Source organism: Anser anser (assembly GCF_964211835.1).
Source record: "Anser anser genome assembly, chromosome: 8".
NCBI classification, from domain to species: Eukaryota; Metazoa; Chordata; class Aves; order Anseriformes; family Anatidae; genus Anser; species Anser anser.
Window position 1 is genome coordinate 16,443,312 of NC_139728.1, and position 21,044 is coordinate 16,464,355.

At 37.6% G+C, this 21,044-nt stretch overlaps 1 protein-coding gene across 6 annotated transcripts in view; it reads left to right on the forward strand.

Annotated features, from left to right (window-relative positions):
- LOC310903636 (uncharacterized protein) overlaps positions 1-21,044 on the forward strand; it is a 503,466-nt gene that overhangs the window by 233,197 nt on the left and 249,225 nt on the right. For all 6 annotated transcript variants that reach the window (XR_014587628.1, XR_014587629.1, XR_014587630.1 and 3 more), the window contains 2 exons: positions 10,547-10,599; positions 18,045-18,147. The gene's annotated coding sequence lies outside the window, so the exon portion shown is untranslated. The remainder of the gene's footprint in view (positions 1-10,546; positions 10,600-18,044; positions 18,148-21,044) is intronic.

The window sequence follows — 21,044 nt, forward strand, 5'->3', positions numbered from 1 at the left end:
TACATGCCTGTCTCTCTACTGTGTATCAGAAAAATAGGAAGATACACTTTATCATACTCTTTATAAATGGTTGATTAACTCAGATCTATTTGGGGCTGGAAAATTTAAGCCAGTTTTAAGAGTGAATATCCCTATATATGGGTATATTCATATTCTCATGAGACAGGCCCAGGCTGGGGTAGGACACAAGGCATCCATTTATTCCCCCAAAGCCTGTGTCATGTACTTTTAACCTTGGCTTGAGCTACTGACATTGAAATTGCCAGCATCCTAAGTATCCTTTTCTTTGGCGTTAGAGAAAACCAGGAGTGTTGGTATGAAAGTAGGTCTGGAGTAAAAGTCAGTGGTGGCAGCCTTGTGTCTTCTCTCAGAAACCAGCAAAGGAATTCTTCAGAGAAGCTAAAGCAGTGGGGAGAATCTCAACTATTTAATTCTGTGATGCTTCCTGTGGCATTGGGAGGTCATTTTAATTCAAGAGCAAAAACAACAGAGAGTATTGCAGTTTCACATACAGCATCTTTAATAATTTAAAAATTGTCCAAATCAGAAGGGTGGTACAGGTGAGCAAGCTGGTGAAAACCCTCCTGACAAGAAAACTGGTTTTATTTTATTTAATTTTTAAATGTTTCTACAGCTTTCTAGATTCATAACCTAGGGCAAGTTTAATTAAAGTCAATGAAGCAGTTTAAAGTGAAGAAAAAATCAGCATTAGAATAAGTGTTGATTGTTTCCTAATTATGCTGTGGACTTTCTCTGTAATTAATTCCTGCCTTTTTAACTCTAGATAAAGTCACTGATATATACCAATGTAGACAGGAGACATGGGAAATTCCTTCATAAAATTCCTTTACTACTCACTTATGTATATACGTCGGCAGCCTTGTTACATGATTCTTTTCATTGCTTTTTGTCAACAGTTAGACAAGATGGATTTTATTGTCTGAAATATTGTAATAATACAGTAGTGTATGCAGAAATATTTTTCATGTGTTAACCGGAAAAACTTTTGGTTTACAAATCATTTATTTGGAGAGAAAACCTATATGATGTCATCTTAAGCATCCAGATTCAGCCTGAACGGAAAAATACCAGTGAATATGGAGAATAGTGGTTGTTATGAATATTACTTCTAATGCGGAGATGGTCTCAGTATGATCTTGCTTGGACGTGGCTGGGCAGCTTGCCTACGCTGCAAGTGCACCGCCCGTACCTTCAGTGGAGACACTGAGCCCTTACTGGCAGGCGGGCTGCGTAACCACCAGTCACTGACAGAGCCGTGCTGGTAGCACGGGAGGAAAGGCTCACACTGAGCGTTATTCCAAGCAGGTACTTCAAAGGTTCCAGAGCAGAGTCCTCAAAGCACAGGAACCTGGTTTTTGGTTTCTAAACCCATATTTAAAAATGTTGCAGGATTTTCTTTTAAAGCTACATATAGAATTTGTATATTTTGAGCTTTCACTTTTACTCTAAAAAATACTGACCGTGGTCAATACTTTTTACTGAGCATTAGAATTTACTTTACGGATGACCTCTGGGAGAGCTTTTTTTCCCATTCTTATTTTTTGTTGTCCTACTCCCAAACATGAGATCGGAGTTGTAGTCATATTAAAGCCTGAGATACAAAATTTTATATCTGTGAAAAAACTTAAGTAAGTGTGTGGCTGACATCTGTCTTCAAATTGAATTTTCTGAAGTATTTACAAAAGAAAACACACAAACGTAAAGATGAATTGTGTTTCACCGTGTTTTAAATCTTGCTACTTTTGCTCTAAACAGAACCTTGTCATGTGCATTGCTGTTGTTTTGCAACATTCACACTGTCTGTGTTGTCCTGGGATGTTGGACTGTTACCTTGGGACAGTCAGGCGTCCTGTCCTCCTCCCTTCTGAGTTTCATTGGTACCCCAGGATTAAGTCTAGAATATAATTCCATCCACCCTTCCAAACAGAGGTGAATGGTTCTACCAGGGCAAATCACTAGATCAGATCACAAACAAGGTTGATGATCACCTGGCAGGAATGCAGACTGCCATTGCCTGTATTAAGCCAGGAAATGTTTGGAAGGAATGTCTGGAGGGAGTATGTAATTAGCAGATCATGAAATGGTAATAACTTTTCATAATGGTGACCTAGATAATCACTTTACCAAAATAACTCAAAATGCAAAGAAGTTTTTATTTGCAAACAAGTTTCCCCAGTTTTTAAATGCTGGGGAGGAAGCAGAGGTAGAGGGTATCGGGATAAACACAAACCTTTAGGCTTCCTTATGGTAGATGCAGCATCTCATGCTTTGACTTTTCTGAAACATCCCAGTTCATCTCATATAACCCACCAGAGGAAGGTATGAGGTGGGCAATTTATCCTGTAGCCATCTCATCCAGAAATTTACCTTGAAGTTTTATGTTTTCAAATCTATCTGCATATCAGTAAGTATTCCCACTGAGCTGTTATGAAAAAGCATGTGCTGCGTTATACCAGTTACGCTCTAAAAGAAAAATCAGCTTTTATAGGCAGCTGTAAGTACCCTTTGTTCAGTACTACACATTAAATAAAGTATGTATTACAGTTTTTGTTACACTTACTCCTTTGTTTTATTTTAGACAATTTATTCAGTCTTTAAAATCCTTCCATCGAGATTGTTGCCTGATGACTGTCCAGAGGCCTTCTTAAATTAGAACAGGTACATTAGGTTCTGCACTTGTGAAATTCTGATTTGTCCCATCGTTCTTCATTGCCATTTAATGGGCATATTGCTGGTCCTGATGAAGAAAGAGTCTACTTGGCAAGATGCAGTAAACTAAGCATGAGCTTTGAGTGGGCTTCTTGATAGAGTTCACTAGAGGACTGTAACATTTACAGAGGAATTGAAATGCTCCTAGCAGTGCATTTTTCCTATGAGAAACTCACTAAATGCTCACAGATTCAAGGGCTACAAATGAAATCTTTTGCATCTCTCTAGAGATGCAAAGAAGGCATTTCACATTTATTTTGCAAACAATCAATTGAATAATCAGGCTATTTTTGTAGAAATGATAACTTGTTTGTAATTGTGTGTTAAAAAACACATTGCAAGTCATTTAGGTTGCAAGATCAAGCACTTCCAATTTAGAGGATGGGCCTAGAATCCTAAGTCTTCTTCCCTGAGGTATGTGTTACAATAGCGTTCATATTTACAAATCACATATTATTTTTGCCTCGTTTTACACACAAGAGTGATGATTCTCCGGGAATAAGGAAGGTGTTGAATAGTTCTTTTTAACTTCATTGCCTAGTCTATAGTCTTATGCTTTATTCGTTGTCCGCTCTGCCAGCTAATGTAATCCAAACCTGCACTGCATTTGGAATTACTCATTTCTTCTTACTGTTTTCAATGGCATTCTTCATTAGAGCATTATCTGAATACTTCACAAGCACCAATGAGTTTTTCTGTATAGGGCAGCCAAGAATATTATCCGTATTTTATAGACAGGGAAGTGTGAATTAGCTGAGCAATAGTAAAAAGTCAACATGACTAAAACTCATCCTTGCGCTGCTTTTAAATTTGTATCTGCTGAGTGACATTGCATGTCCTTATGTTCCTGTATTATGTGTAAGGGTAAATAGGAATTCTGACTTCCTGTCTTTCTGTCCTTCATGATCTGGCCTGTTTTTATTATAACATCCTTTATTTGGGCAGTCGTTGTCTTTTTAATCTTTCCACGTTGGGATTTCCCTTTAGGCCCTTGTCATTTTCACTGCTCATATCTAGACATTTACACTTTAAAGAGAATAACATCAAAATTCTCTTTAATTGTCCATTTAAAAAAAAAAAAAAAAAGCTCTGGAATATTTTTATCAGAAATATGTCTTTTTAAAGCATTTTGTAGTCTACAAAATAACAACAATACAGCATCAGTGCTCACTTCCTGTTCATGTGCCTGGGTCCTGGGAGTGAGGAATCCCTTTCATGGACAATGAACATCTATGTGGAGGCCATTAGACAAGTCTGACAGAGGATGCTGATTAACCTTTATTTTGTTGCTGGTGGTTTTACAAAACAAAATTGTGACCAGTGAAAATTAGCCTAAGCAAATTGCACCTAGTCTGGACAGCCCACTGCAGGGCATGAAATGGTCCTTTGCAGTGAACGGGGCTCATTTAAACAGCCAGGCAGCTGCATACAGCGTGAGTAGTCCTTATCTAAGTCACTCGGTGACTTGTATTTGTTATTCAGACTGGTATTGACTTATGTGTAATCTCTATGTATTTAAATTGGGAACAGTTTTAAATAATTAACATAAATACATCAACTCTAACAAGCTTATAATACTAAGTAACTCAAGATGCGGATTGGAGAGTGCTAGTAGGAGTGTGGGTCCGTGTGCTCCTGTGGCCTGTCGTTGCTGTTGATGGCTATTAGAAAATGGCATTCTTAACTGAAAATTAAGCTCTGAGTCCCATTTGGGGTTGTCTAGACCAAGCTAACTCCTTGAGCAACTGTAGAATTTTCAGTAAACAATTGCTACAATTGCTACAGTTTTTCTCTGGCATGATTTTGGTTACTTGCGCTATTTTTCTTTCCCGAACCAATGCAAATTTGGGCACTGAATCACGCTTTGGTGTCCTGACACCATGCACTGCTGTGATAGCGTGGTGGCTAATGGTGCGTGGGCTAGGTGCGATGTCGCCATTCCAAAACAGAGCAACTACGAAACCAATAGGCAGTACAGGGAGAAACTCCTGCTGACAGCAGGTATTTCTGTTTTATCTGAAAATAATTCACTGAGTAGATAATTGGTGAATTCCCAATGGGAAAAAACTTGATTCTGTCTGAGCATAGGTTACCAGATGTACCACCATAAAATAATTGATTTTGTGATATATCAAGTAGGGACATAGTTGAGACTATTGAACTTTTCACTTAGGGCCTCAGGGTGAACTTGAACCAAGCTCCCAAAGGTGAAGAACCAGTGCTTGACACGTGCGGGGTTTTGCACTCTTAACAGCCTCTTTAACTTTAATTTTCTCCTATTAATCTACTTTCACCAAGATCTAGATGTGCACAGAGTCTCATTAAGATGGTTGAGTTGTCATAGGAGATAATCACCAAAGGAATGTGTTATAAAAAGAGAAAAAAGTATGTCTAGAAAGTCTGAATAATTTTTTTATGCTGTTGTTTTAGTGAAGAGGTTTTGGATGCTGATAGGAAAGTTACTATAGCTATAGGGCACATTTAATTGCATTTTAGAAACTTCTTTTAATCCTGTAATAACAAAAAATTAAATCAGTGCTGACATTTTTTTGTTGCCAGAAGAAGGTAGTAAAAGGGTAAAGAAATAATTGTTAGTTCTGAGAATATAATTAGCAACTTTAATGCTTTAATCTAAAAAATGCGTATTTTGAGCCTGGGTGAATGATTAAAGAAAAGATATTGAAAGCCTTTGAAATTTCTAACTGTTTGGTTTTAATTGTAAATTATGATCACTATAATTAGCTCATTTAGTACATTTATAATGTAAACAAATATGAATATACAGAAGTTCAGTGATATATTTCAGGGCAAATTTTTCAGAGCAACATTGTAACCCTGGGCTCTATTTATTAAGTCTTTCTTGTAGTGTTTGGCACCGCTTCATTCTTTCCTTCTGTTTTTTTTTTTTTTTCTCTCTCTCTCTCTCTCTTTTTTTCTTTTTTTTTTTTTTCTGGAAGATAAAAGCAAGCCGTACATAATACTTGCAGGTCTCTGCTGAGATCTTAATGCATCTGGAACTACACTGAAGAAAATACAGATAGAAATCTGGTCCCTTTTGGGCTCCATTTAACCCTTGTTCTGAAGCTTCCGTGCAGCCGGGGTATTTAGCATGTTAAAAAATAAATGCTACGTGTTTTCATAAACACCAGGTTGTTAATACTGAGCAATTAGGTCAGCTGAAAGTGATGTGTCAGGTAGACTTACTTATTTCTATAGTTGGGTATCTGCAGAAATAAGTGTGTCTCCTCTGAGCTGTTGTTCCCTTGTGATGCACCCTGTGCTGCCTCCCGGGACCAAAATCTTCTTTTCCTGATGCACGCGCTGCCCTACACATCACTCAGTAACATGAACAGGAGCTGCCTGGCATGCTAATGGAAACACTTAATGAGTAACAGGATGTTTTTCCCCTATCAAGTTCAAAGATTAAAAATTTGGGGTTTAGTCTCACTATTATTTTTACTAGAAAGGCATCTTTTGTTACATTTCCAGAGCTCAGTTATCATGCTGCGACACACTGCATCCAGTCCTGATAAGTCATGGAAAGTTATGATTAGTTAAGCTCCTTATGAATAGAGAAGGCTTCCCTGAAGGTTGAAAGTGGCCTCCAACTTGAGATTTTAAATCATTGTTGAAGTGTTTTGACTAGCCTGCCTTTGTGTACACTAAACAGTTTAAGGTTACTTTTTAATCCAATGGCGCCTGTTTTATGATGTACACTTGCTGCGGATTGAATGTTGTTCTGTTCATCACTGCCAGCTGTCTCCTTGGGATCCTCTAGTAACCAACTTAGTTTATCTCAGAGGAATGAATTGTCGGTAATGAGCATCTGATAACTTTTCTGCTGAATTCTCAAGATTTTTTTTAAAAAGCTCTTCTTCTGTCACACTTCCATGTAATACTAAATGTGTTAAAATGTGTTGAGAGTTGGTTGTTCTGTTCTTGCACCGTGAGCCTTCAGGAGTTAACATTTTTATAGCATGAAGCGAAGGTAGAAAAGGTACATACTGCAGCACTGTATGCACCATATTCTGTGGATATTTTCTTGCTGAAGGAAGTAAGCCCTGGTTATTACAGCTGTCACGGTGACACCTGATATTTGAGTATCAGTGATTGCCTCACCCACCACATGACCCTGATCACTCCCGTGATTCTCTGTCCACTATTAAACTGTGAAAGGTCTTGGCCCTCCAGGTGCTGTTTCAAGCCTGAAATAGCAACTTGTCTGTCATACTCTCCCTGACTAACTTAATGCTTAAGGACCCAGCAAAAATATTTAAGGTAGACAGGCTCTCATACAGCAACAAAGCAAAGAACCTGTCTTATGTCCATTTTAATGACTGATGCTGAACAAGGGTACTAAGTTTGCATTAGTCATTAGAAAAGTGCAAACTTGAAAATGTCTTTGTGGCTTAATTCTCAACAATTTCATTTTTTGCGTTTCATTTTGACTTTTCAGGATCATGAATGGTTCTTGAAAATCTTGAAAAGTATCTTGAGATTTCACACAGAAGTGGGAGCACATAATATCAGGATAATTTTCACGAGTCAAAACTGAAAAATTCCAAAATATTTCCCTACAAATTTAGTGTCCAAAGCAGATCTTTAATGAAATTTTCCTTCCCCAGCAGAAATAAATAAATAAATAAAAATTTTAAAAAAGGGAAGAAAAAGGAAGGAAGGAAAAAATGGTTCATGGAAACCTAGTTAAAAAAAAAAAAAACTAAACCTATAAACCAAACTTCAAAACTATGTAGTTGAAATGATTAGAACTTTTCATGATGCACTTCTTTCCCTCCTTTGTGAGGACCTTGCTTCTGGTAAGATTAATCTAAAAGTTGCTTGGCCTATTCAACAGAAAAGACTTAGAGAGTAGACTTTTCTATGCAAATAAGGTGTTGGAAAATATTCTGTTCTTAAGATAACAAAGCTGGCCTAACTTTATTGCTGCGTACATTATATAAGCTTTGACACACTTTGCGTTAAGACATTTCCTGATCTGAATGCTATTTTTTTTTAGCCCTGTACTGCTTGACAGCCAAGAACCTGGGTTTGTATATGGAAATCCAGCTGCATCTAGATCGTACCAGAAATTAAGTAGATATAATGCTAGAGCAATGAAGAGGTTGGGTAACTGGCTTCTTTAATTTTTGGAGTGTTTTTAAGATCTTAAATATAGTTTCACAAAAACAATTTCTTCACTTTGATGGACATACTTGTGAGGATCTGATCTGCAATTCCTCATCTACTGCTGAGAGAAAGATTCTTCTGTGCAGAGAGCTTCTGGTGGTAAAAGGTAAAGAGAGCTTACCTTTGCTAAGGTAGTGCTGAGCTTCTTACAGTGACCTCCATGAACAAATTCTGCTCTAGCATGTTATATTGGGAAATGTTTGTCTTTGAAATAGAACTGTCCAAGCTCTCATACCTTTTCCGGTATATTTTGGATTATAGTTGCAAATACCATTTCTTAGAGCCTGAAAGGTGCTTTCTTTGTGTTTTGTCAGAAGCATATCCCCATTTATAATGATATATGTATGTAATATGTCTATCTGCATATACGTGTGTGTGTATAAATATATATATATAACAGATGTGTATGTTCAGATCTCTTGTTGAGGTGAGGTCATCCTTCAAAAATAAAACCTTACAAAATTTTAGTTTATATCTTCAGTTGTCGACTAAAGTTACAAAGTTATATACATAAAGTTATAAGGTTATGAATGCAGTTCTGCTTATCTTAGTGGAAGAACAGATCAGAAGTTGTCAGCAGGGTACTTTTAGAAGAGTTCTATGACTGTGAAGATGGAGAGCAAGATAGGTGAGGATTGAGGAAGCTAAAGTGAAGAGGCAAAGAGAAAAGGCAAAGTACATTTTCCTGACATAAAACCTTGAAAAAAAAAAGTTAGAACTGAGAAAATGAAGGTGTGCCCACTCTGAATACATATTTAACATTAACATGTAACAGGTAGGGCTTTGCTGATCATTCTAGGAATCTGTTAAATGAAAAACTACAGCTCTATTGCATAAGGGAGACAGACAAAGCCAACTGGAGTGGTCTAAAAGCCCTTTTTGTCCTCTTGTGGACTATCTGTAACGGCTGAACTGTTCTCCATGCATCCATGATCCATTTTGTGTCTGGATTTGCACTGTTTTTTAGACACAATATTTACTGTAATTAGAAATGTCGCACAACCAGTACTTCTGGGGGCTAGAGATAGGATTGTATGGTTCTACCTATTCTCCCAAATCCTAGAAATCAAAGAGGAAAAAAAAGTTTAGTTTTTGTTTTCCTGTAAAACAAAAATTGTTGCTAAAATTTGTTAGTCATTTGTCTGTTCACAAATACTGAATTTGATCCTGTCATTGGCAGTTTGGGGATGAAAGTCTGTGAGTGTTGTGCTCTCTGGAGTGTAACCCTGTGCTTATTCAGTTTCTCTTACAAGATTTCCATGTGCTGTTGCAAAGCCTTGGTCCTTGCTACGTTCATACTGTTTTCCACAGTGATAATGACTAGGGTCTTTAAATGATACTGTAATTACCATTATTCATAATAATGACTTATTAGCAATAATTACTAATAATCTTGATAATCCCCGAAGGGAAAATACTGTAGGTGGAAAGCCACAGATGGAGTCATTAAAACAAAGACATACTAGTTCCTTATGCCCATCTTGTAATAAAATAATGAATTCTCAGCTTTTCTCAAGATTGATGAAGAGATTTCTGTGGAGATTTCTTCTCTTTTACTGACCCTTTCTGCTCACCAGAAAGGTCCCCAAACTGAAGAGTAGATGAGTGAACATCCCTCTCCTCTGATTCCCATGAATACCTCAATAAGCAAATATGACTTATTACCATCCAGCTTTCTGTCCTTTTCTTCATCTTAGTTTTCCTGGCCTTTTGTGCCCTCATAAGTCTGTAGAGTGTGCAGTACACAAAAATTATAATATTCATAATTAGGTAGACACAATGTTACCAAAATTTTTTCAGGAAACCACAGGATATGTTGCCGAATATGTATTGTTTTAAAATCACTTTAAAAGAATTTGCACAAAGTTCTGTCTATGTTTATGTAAGACTTTAAAAAAAGAACAATCAAAATGAGCAGCATGCACGATCATTGTCTTCAGACCTAATTACAAAATCCTTATTCACTTACACAAGTGCATCTCTGCCCAGTGCTTTTTCCCATACACAGAATGTGCCTAGAGCTCTTGGCACTATGGAGGGTGAAGGAAGTATTTCTCATTGGCTCCATGCAGATGAAGTAACATAATCCCAAACGGTGCACTCAGATTTTTTCAATAAATGTTTTTCGTCACTACAGAGCTTTATATAACAGCAGTAAAGGCAAGAAAGGAAATTAGAAACACAGCTGAGACTGCATCTCATACTTCATAATGGCCTAAAATTCTTACTGTTTATTAAAACTAACACCCCTTGTCAGGGTGTTGATCAAAAATTCTCTGCAGTCTCTTTTCTTTGATCTTTTCATTTTACAAACCACAGATATTTGTTGCCATTTCTTTATTTGGTTTTATGTCCAAAACATTAAAACTCAAAACTACTTTCCAGTAGTGTTGCATGATAAGAAGTAATCCTAAATTCATCAAGCCAGCAAGGTCATCACTAAACAGATTTGTCTACTCCCAGGGAAAGGAGAACTCTGGTGTGACACAAACAAGAGATCAGAGATACCACCAGAAGGTGCTTATCATATAAAATAAATGTTGTGTCTCTGCGCCTGACGCTTCCACTACCGTCCAGTCAGAGTATTGGCATAACCTATTCTAATATACACGTTTACCTTTTGTTTCAGCAGCTCCCTGGCTCCTGCACATGCAAACATTTGAATTTCCTGTTGGCTCAGAGGTGAGATTTATAACATTTATTAAAGTTGCTTTTCACTGTGAGTTTACTGGGCAGAAAGCCTAAGAGGGCCTTTTTTTAAAAGGGGTTTAATTGCTTGAATTTACCAGAGGGGTGAACATTATGCTTTATTTGCAGCTCCACTATCCACTAAGATTGCCAGGTGTTGAATTTCCCTAGGGGATCCCTATTTATTGGAGGAATTCATGAAATATCCATCTATCCAGAGCTGGGGCTCCTAGCATCCCTTTCCCATTCATCGTGTTGATTTTGTTTCCTTCACGGCTGCTTTTGAATTTCTTGATTGATCCGGCTCATTTCTGTCCGTTCCTTTCCAGAAGTGTCCTCCCTCCTCTCTGCTTGTCCACCTCAGCCATTAAAAATGGGCCAGGCTTGACTCAGGATTGAATGCACCTGAGAGCTGTGATGTGGCTGCTGGTGCAGAGACAGTTCAATGTTGGAAGTACACCAGTGCTCTTTAGCAGGGTGGAAAGAGAGATGAACAGAGGGCAGGAAAGACAGAGTAAGTGGCAGTAAGGGTGAAGAGCAAAAAGGTATTTGCAATGTTTGAAATAAAAACCTATAAATAGCCCTTTAAAATCCATGAATGGACTTCTCAACAGATGGCAGCCGTACTGTCAAGTCAGCCCAAGGCAGGCAGACTATAATTGTTAGCAAGTGTATTGTTAAGGGAATTTACTAATTTACTGATGCAGCAGCCGCTTCAGTTGAAGAATAAATTGGAATATTTTGTTGCATTTTCTTTAAAAAGTCAACCACTTTTAAGTCTATGTATTAAAATGACACAGTCTTAAATGGGGGTCTCCTTTGCTAAACAAAAGATATGCAAATTACATTTCAAGATTTATATTATGATAAAAACTGAAACACAAAAGAGGCATTATCTTGCAAAAATGTAAAAGTACATTGCTTCATGAGTCTATAATGATATAATGTGATGTTGATGTAGTTAAAGATGTCAGAAGGGAGACAATGACCTTAAAAGTTTAAGGCAGACACATTAATATTGATTGATTTTTAAGAGATTGAACAGCAAGAATATATCTATATATAGCCTGGATATTGGATTGTTTGAAAATTTGAGATGAGATACAGAACATTTTGGTCTTGTAATGCTTTAGACCTGAGAACAAGAACATACTTTAAATGCAGCCATTTGTACTATAAGAAACTGGATGATAATTTGCCTTCAATTTAGCAGATTGTAAACCTATTTATTGTAAAAATCAGTGATGTTTGGCAAAGCTGGATGATCATTTCTGCCTTAACCACTAATGCAGATCTGTCACACAAGATTGCACAAAAGTCTTAGTGTAGGTTTTTTGTTTTGTTGTTTGTTTTTTAACTTTTCTGTACACTTGCAGATCCGCATGGAGATTTACAACTGTTTTGTACACACACACACACACACACACGCACACACACACATTTCTGTGATGTATTGAGCTCTGTAAAACCTCAGCACTTCCTGGCCTTGCACCAACAAATAGCACTACGCATCTACTGTGTGTCATTTTAAATTGCTACTTTTCCCAAAGATGGGAGAAGCTGGTCAATAACACTTCTTGTTTAAGTAAGGTTGGGCTTCATTTTATATCCATGTTTATGCCAGCAAAGTTATAAAGAAATGTGCTTCTCATTGAGGGGGAAGGTGGTAATTATTGTGGCATTGTTTTATTCCCTCGAGGCAGTTCATTTTACCGTCTCAAGATGATGAAAAGTTTCACCTCCTTCATAGATGAGCTTTACTCTTAAAGTAGAGACTTTCACTAGTCAGAGAAATAGAGATGCTGCTGACAGTTGTTCTTTTAGACTTTTGGGGACCAGGCCACAGACACCTTGCACATAGGGACTAAGAATTCAACTTGCAGAAATCTGCTGGCAGCATAGAACAGGTTTGACCTGTATGAAATGGATCATCTTGCATTACACAAGCTGGAGATTTTTATTCAGAAACAGACCTCAGGAGGTATGAGACAGATAAACAAAAGATGTAGACCACATTTATAAAAAGCTTATATGTATATATCTCTTTCCGACAAATCAATAGATTTTTACCTGATGCCCACACATGAAGTGATAGAAAATCAAGATCTGAAGGAAGGAGGACAGCTGGGAACCTGTACTTCTGCAGAGATATTTTACATAACAGAGAACTCTTGTTTTCAAGAAGCAGACAAGAAGAATTACCATGTGGACTCTCTGCCTCCAGATTCAATTTTTAAAATACATGACCAGAAATAGACAAAGAGGGGTACGTGTTAGGAGTACTATCAAACAGCAAGATGTCTCAGTATCATACCTGCATCCTTTAAGCCTTTATTTAGCTTCACCAATGACAAAGCCTGCTAAGGCCCTCCAGTATAGGAAAACAGCCGTAACAGCCTGTTTAGTAAATGAGAGAAAGCACAATGTCTCCAAGGGGCCTGGCCTGAGTGAGCATCCAGAATCCCAGAAAGTCAAGAAATTTGAAGGAAGTCAGACTTGATTTAATTCTTTTTTACTATAAATCTCGTTTCAGAGAATGATTAACTGAGGGAGAGACATAAATGGCAAAGTTTGATCAAGGGAGCTGCTGTCAGGGTACCATCTAGATAAATTAGGAAAAGAATGCTCAGGTTTCTATGAAAGAAGACTAATGACATTAAGTCAAGATGAAATAGAAAGGAGCAGCATTGCAGGCTGAAAATCATAAAAGACCAGCCTGCCCTGACAAGAAACCTTGAGAAACTTCCTGAACTGAAAAGTAACTGGAAATGCTAAGGAATGGCTTTCTGTAAATGTCTGGTCTTGAAGTTACTCAGGAGTGAAGATGTTCCAGGCATAAAATTTGCTTCTCAGGACCTGTCAAGACAAGTGAAGGAATATTCTAGAAGAATCTGAAACAGCAGGTGTTAGTAACAGCTCTACACACTGCAGGTGTTCTGCATCTGATGTGCTCTTTGTAGTTAATGGGGATCAATCCTTTCCCATAAATCTGAAGCAGTCCCACCTGGAGGCAAACAAACCAAGTGGATAAAAGGAGGGTGTAAAGCGCCTGGGTAGTAAATGTTTGTTTGATTCAGAGAGTCCTTTTGTAAGGAAGTGGGTATGGTAGTATTGTGGAAAGAGTGGCAATCTTAGCTAAGATCAAGGAGAAGCTTTACAAGAGACATAAGTATATTTGTACAGAGATCTTTCTCAGAAGGTAAGTCATGTCTTTAGGTTTCCCAAAAAGGACTTAGGGAAAAAAAAAAAAGAGAGAAAGCCACTTCAGTAGTTAAAAGTGCATTACTGGAAATCTAGAGTGTTTAAATCAAAACGAAAAGCCTCCTATATCAGGAAATGTTAAATTGTAGCTTCAGTATGACTTAGTTAGGGTTACTGATCTTTCTTAGACAACCAAAGGAACAGATCTTTTGCTGAAAGTCTCCTAACTTCAGATTTAGACAATAATATAGAATAGCTTTCTGTACTCAAGCAGTTAGTGTGGTTAGTACTAGTATGAAACTAGCTAATGTACTTTTCTGTGATGTGCAAAGTGAATGCTAGGATGTAGCATTGTACCTGACTGCAGTAGCTTGAAGTTATGCTTCAACAGTATCCCATTGTATTGTAGGATTTTGAAGGCAGGGAAGCAGTCTCTGGAGTGCTGCGTGTCTGTAAGAAATTATTTTTGAAAGCAGAATATAAGGAGATTGAACCAATGTTTAGAACAAATAAATAGGAGCGACAATTTTTTCAGTGTTAGTATTAAACCTAGTCATATAACAGTAACTAAATGAAGCGTGCATTTAAAACTTGGTGAGAGGTTTTTCTACATTTTAGTTCTGTTTGGCTCAGCAGGTGTACTGCACCTCAGTCTTCAGGGCTGTCAATCCAACAACTTCCACAAGCACTATAGTCACTTAAAAGTTGAAAGAGAAAAATAGAAGAGGATGATGTTAATAGTGCTTAGCACTTACATAACGTTCTGCTTCCTCAAAGTACAGTGCAAACACGAGGTAATAAAAATACTTTGTCTTGGAGATGCAGTTGTGTTTAAACAGCCTTTAAGCAAAGAGGATAGAGGTGTAAGATCAACCTATGCCCAAATGCACATTTTCAAGGTTAAATATTGCAATGAAGAATTTATTGTATCACTTATCCTTGTAATGTCTCCGTGAGTCCAGCTTGTGGAAACCAACAGAGTCTTTCTGTGTACAGCTCTCCTTCTTTGTTGTGTGAAGAGGTTACTGTGATAACTTCAGATTTTATCTGATGAACTCTGCTGTAAGAAATCACTGGCAAGTTGTACAATAAAATGTGTCAATGAGTTGAGGCAAAATTTGTTGTTAGAGCACACAGATGTACCAGCTACTCAGACTGCCACCAGCCTCTGTAGCAATTCTGCTGTGCATGCTTCTCTCCACTAGCTCCAGTGTCTGCCCACCTTGTTTTAGGTATTCTGAGTATGACCACAATGACTTGGACTCCTGGACAGATAACAACCTAAACTGCTTGCTTAGAAAGTCCAAAGCATTAAGAGAGGAGAACTAGAAAAGGAAGATTCAGCTGGTAATGAGAGAATTGAAATTTTCCTGAGGAGAAGGGGCAGACTGCAAGGATAAAACTATGGGTCTCAGACCCTTGGTCTTCTATAAATGAAGAAAGGTGTAGATATGGTGTGATTTTTGGTGTGCTTTTTTCTGGTTAAAATAAAATATAAAAAAGTTAAATGGTGTTCTCAAAGCTGGAAGTAAACTCATAAGTCAGTTTGATAATTAAATAGTTATTCTGGGCCTTTGAACTACCAGGGGCTATCAGTGCAGGATTCAGAACAAAGTCTGCTGGGGGAATTGGCTGTTTCACTCACCTCTTCGTTCTTAGACCATTATGCCTTTAGGATGGCAAATCTGTCAATTTTGCAGTTTCCTCCGGTAATACAGCTTTGGCAGGAGCTGATGCCTGTGCTGCATTGTACTCATGCACAGTTAGGTAACCAGTGCATGCTCCATTTGAGAGAGGCACAGAAAGCTGCTTAAAGTTACTGGGTTATAGTCTATCTCTGTGCTGAGCTCAGCTGCTGAGAGCAGAAGAGGTGTGAAAAGACTTGTTAATAAAAGTCTGTTTAGATTTCATTACTGTGAGCAGCCACATCAAGACAATACAGATCTTACCAACCCCCTGAGAATTTCAGTCCTCTCTGGAAATACTTCCTTTCCTGCACTGGATATTGTTCCCGGTTGAATTTCTGTGCAATGCAAACAGCTCTCCTCTACTTTTGAAGAAAAGAGAGAATGGGAGCTTTTTTCTTACTGCAGAGGATGGAAAGGGATAGGAAGGAGGGGAAAGAATGGGAGGGGTCTTGTTTCCCTTCCTCACGCTGAAGAAAAAGCATCCAGCTCAGTTTTGCTTTTTTCCCCTTCTCTTCTGCTTTTAACCCTAGGAAGGGGAACTCCTGTGAGCTGCAGGCAGAACAAAGGTGACTGGCATATGGAATGGAATATGTGTGGCCATCTGTCAGGCTGTGACAGAAATAAGAGCATTGAGAGAATGTGTAACTAACTGATGGGCCATGGGAAGGAAAAGTAGCCGTAGCTTAAGAAAATCAGTTTTATTCCAGTTATAGACAGGGTTTGGAGAAGCTATGTCCTATCAAGCTCTAATATGGCTTTTGCATTGTGCCAAAAGCACAATGGAGATCTAGAGAAGTCTCATACCAAAGCTAACTGGAAGAGAGCGTGCTGTGAACCAAGAGAAACTTGCCAAAAATATTCGTTTCTTCAGAGTGGCTCTGGTCTCTGAGGAGTGAAGTAAATCTGAGCATTTCTGAAAGAAAACAGTAGCTAGGGAGGTATCTTTGGCAACATAACCAGCCCTAATCTTTAACCTATTTGAGGACTTCAGTGATTTTTTTTTTCAGATGGCTATGAAAGATGCAGCCTAACCTATGACTGACTTGGCATGTGGTGTGGACAAGCCTCTTTTTTCCCCACAAGACTAAACCTCTCCACTTTCATCATTGTGATCTCCTTTGTTGTGGTCTTTTTAATGTTCTGCAAGTTTTATTTAGATACTTATTAAAGCTTTTAAATGCTGAAGTCTTGATGAAGGCAGATATAGGTCTCCTAACCGTAAATGCTGTTCTTCCTCTCTATATCAGCATAAACAATAATCTGTAAATATTGAGTGTATATATATACAGATGCCAAAATCCAGCTAGTAATAAATGACATGAAATGCTTACTGGGAAGCTGGCTCAATCCTGTTCACCATATATTCCACTGCTACACTTCCTTTCTAATTTCAAGTAAATCACAAAGGTTAGTAAAATCTTACTTTCAATTGACTTTTTTTTAGTTGTCCAGTTGTATTTTCTAAATACATTTCAAGTTTTACATGATTAATGACCAGACTTCATAGAAAGGAAACCTAGTCAAAGAAGAACACACTTTAAATAACACATTGCCATACACATTTTGCATCATTACTGGGTGATAATATAATACAGTTAATGAGTACCTTGCCCTTCAGTTAACTTCTGTCACCAGGAGTAGAATTTAGTACTTTTCACCTTATATTATGTCATGACTATAGGTGTTATGTTTGATGCCTACAGTACCTCATCCTATCAGAAGATCCAGAAGGGTGATATTTAATTTATTTCATTACTACAACCTTTGCTTTAGAGATGCTTAACAGAACATGTGGTTATATGAAGTGTTCAGTGGTGTAGTCATTGAAGACAATATGACTTTCACAATAGATTTCAGCCAGAAGAGGACTGTTCACTGTGACTGTCACCACAGTAAAAGATTAACACAGTGCTCTTTCAAGAGATGTATTGCACCTATGTTTTTAAGAGATCACTTTTTTAAAAGTGTCCTGAAGAAGGAAGGGGAGAGGGATGTTTCTGTTACTGCAAAATATACCTTCTGAATTCTGTTTCTACCTGAAAAATTGCAGAATGTAAGGCTTGTTCTGTATATTAATATTTATTCAAACTGTTCTGATACATTGCCTTTCTGATGCTACATGGTGTTCTCCTGCGCTATTTCCCAGCACAATGGGTAATGTCCTGCTCTGAAAATTATCCATTAAAATTTTATCAATTTTGTGTTTTGGTGAGACAGTATGAGGAAATGCCATTGGAAAATTAGATTCCTCTTTGACATCAGGCGCCCAGTCAGCAATCCAATCCCATGTGTTTCTACTGAGACATTAGGATTTGATATAATTTTGGGCAGAAAACATTTTAAAATGAAACAATTGAATTTTCTAGATGGTCTTGGGGACCACTTAGCTTAAGAGAATACACTTCCAAATCAAAAGCCTTTCAATCATTCTAAATATTATTTGGATGATATTTGCTTTATGTGTAGTAGCAGTTTGAATTTGTATTGAATGTTTGACTGGCTCGTGCTCACACAGATGATGTATGAAATTATTATTTCATATTTTTCTAGTGTTTGCATTGCAAGTGACATCTGGCTGACAGGAACTTGGAGAAATGGGATACAAAGTGAATGCTGCAGTTACCACAGCATCATATTTATCAAAAGGCTTAAGGTTGGTCTGTCTTTGTTTAACATCCAAAACTCACTATAATGAATAGGAAACAGCACTTTTTAAACTGAGCTGCTTAGAAAATGAAGATGGATGAAGGAAAAATGTTAATCATATTCTTTATTCTAATCATTGGATTAATTGATGTATAAAATCATGTATTAGATGAAAGACAGTTCTCAACTTGTATTTACGTTTGCTATTATTCCTTTAAGTTTTTGTTAATGTTATATAAGTCATACATACTATCACAGAGATAAGTCTGAAATAAGCTACTATAGTAGACTGACACAGTTTTCTTTTTAAACTGTAGGTCTTCAGCTATACAAGTCTAAGAGCAGGTTTAATTCTAATTGTATTATCTTCAAAATGTGCCTGTTAAAATGCTGTCTTCAGCCAAACTCCTATCCTACTACTTTTTTATGAAGCTCTTGATGTTTTAATTGTCTAATGGTAAATTGTCTTGATAGGCTCATTTTAAAACACCTGTATCATACTCTATTTTATATGTAGCATGAAATACATTGTGTTGTTTAGAAATGACTGCATCCTTTAAAAAGGCATTTTCAAAATGCATGATGTTTGTGAGGAAGCTGTGCCACAGTGCTTCAGAACAATGCCAAAAGTGATATATAGTGGAGCGTATAGCATCTCGCCATGCCTTGGCAGGGGAGAGGAACTGGCTGTATCACTGTGATTCAAAGGGTCTCTTGGACAGTCTTTGACACTGTCTTGATATCATTTGCTCTCAGTATTAAGACTGAACTTTGAGTGAAGGAAACGCAACACTACAGAAGTCACGCATTATTTCCCAGCTGTCCTGGGAAGGAAGGAACGGGGGCTGCTACACTTGGGAATGTGGAGCTCAGGAGAGAAGCTAGAAAAGAGGCTTTATGGTGAGGTGGGTAAAACAGGCTGAGGAGAGGCAGGGGGTGGGGAAGTCAGCTTAAGAGACAGAAGGAAAGATGTCAGACTAATCCAGAAATAGTTATTTCTGTACAGCTACCAAGTGATTGTCTGATCTACACAGTTCTCAAGCTGAGAGCATTCAGCATCTTCTATGATTTGGACCTCTCCTTTTAAATGAATAATAATTAAAAAAAAATCCAACTTTGTGGTCCAATTCAGGGGCAAAAAGAACTAGCAATGACTTCTCTTTAGGCCTGCAGCAGTAGGTTGGGAGGAGTGGGAAGGGGGGCAAGAAAGCAGAAAAAAATGTTTCAAAATCATTCAAGAGGATAATTATATTCCCCTAAGAGAACCTCAGAAGGAGCCTATTTCATGATGATATGGGGAATTTGCCTGTCCTCCCTTATTAGGTATCTGCAGTATGACTACTCTCTACTCTACTTCTCTCTTTGCTTTCCTAAATATCTTAAGTCAATAGATACATATCCATTGCCATGCTTCCCTTTGCTAGCAGTCATGAACTTTCATTATTGGGGGGGGGGGAGCCTATTTTTGGTCAGATTTTGGGGAGAAAAACACTGAAGTTGATTGCTTGAGACTAGCAGAATATCAAATTAGAGCAATCAGAGCAATATGTATTCTGAGCATACCAGTGAGAAGAACAGGACTGATGAGAAGAGCAAGATGATATCTTAGCAGTCTGCTGCTGAGGCTAGCTTGCTAAGCATTTCATCATTCCTTTAAACAATTATTTAACCATGACCATGCAGAATACTAGATATCCATGGGAATGTTTTTCACTTTCAGATGAAGATCACAAAGTATTTACCCTGTGTTGGCTTAGGATGTTGTTGTGGCAAAGAACTTGTCAGACATCAAGCCCTAGGTACCTTATCACTTAAATATTTAATAATTGGTTTTGAACCTTTCTCAACAGATCCTATTTGCTGTTGCAGTTCCCCTGTGCTCTCATCATTCAGTATATGTAGAGTATTATATATTGTTCTTTCACTTACCTCTTCATTTCCCTGTGTTCTCATTTACTGTAGCACACAATACCTTCAGTTTCTAAGAAGTTTGAGACCTGATGTCAGTCATTCCCCAAATTACTTTTATCCTTCTGCAGCAAATGTCTCCAGACTCTCCTTCCTCTGGATAGAGTGAGCTGAGTTCTCAATCTTCCAGTTGATGTGGATTGGCCCAGTCCATGTCTCACTTCTACTCAACGTGTCTCTTCATACTGACAGAATGCCTTGTATATCTTGGCATGAGAGGCATTATAAAGTACTTTAAACAAGTCTACAAGTGCTATTGGGTCCTACTGAACTAAAATTGCACACAATTCTTCAATTTACTTTGTAGTGTATCATATTATACTATATAGTGCTTCTGTTTCTACTTTAAGATATATGAAACAAAGCTGTTTTATTTTTTTAGCCAATGTTATTTATGCCCTGTAATGTATACTACACTTGTATTTGTCTACTTTGCTGTCTACCTAGCCACACATTCAGACTTTATCGGCTTCTGGTTAAGTTCGCTAGACTTCCTATATGCCAACACAAACAAAAGAAAGCAAGGAAGTAAGAGGTTAACTCATTCAATACCCTTTTTATGCTACTCATTAATTCTCATACTTGCTCCCAACTACCTCACTTTAATGTCCATAGTCCACACATTTCCAACTCTATCCTGATTACATTAGTTTTCTGCTTGCCATTCAAGGCAGTGTTTTCTTGGTCTGCTGGATGATTTCAGACTTTCTATTTTGAGTACTTGCACCCCCAAAGACAGCATCATGAATACAATTAAAATAAAATGTGATCATGATTTTTGGTCATTGCAGGTACTAAAAAAGCAAGTTACATAGCTGTAGAACTGACAGAGCAAAGGCTGAAGATGCATGTTTTGCATTCTTTGTGTTGAGATATTTTGGTGGAAGACTTAGGATAAAATTTTTGGAAGTGCTAATAAATCAGATTTTCAAAGCT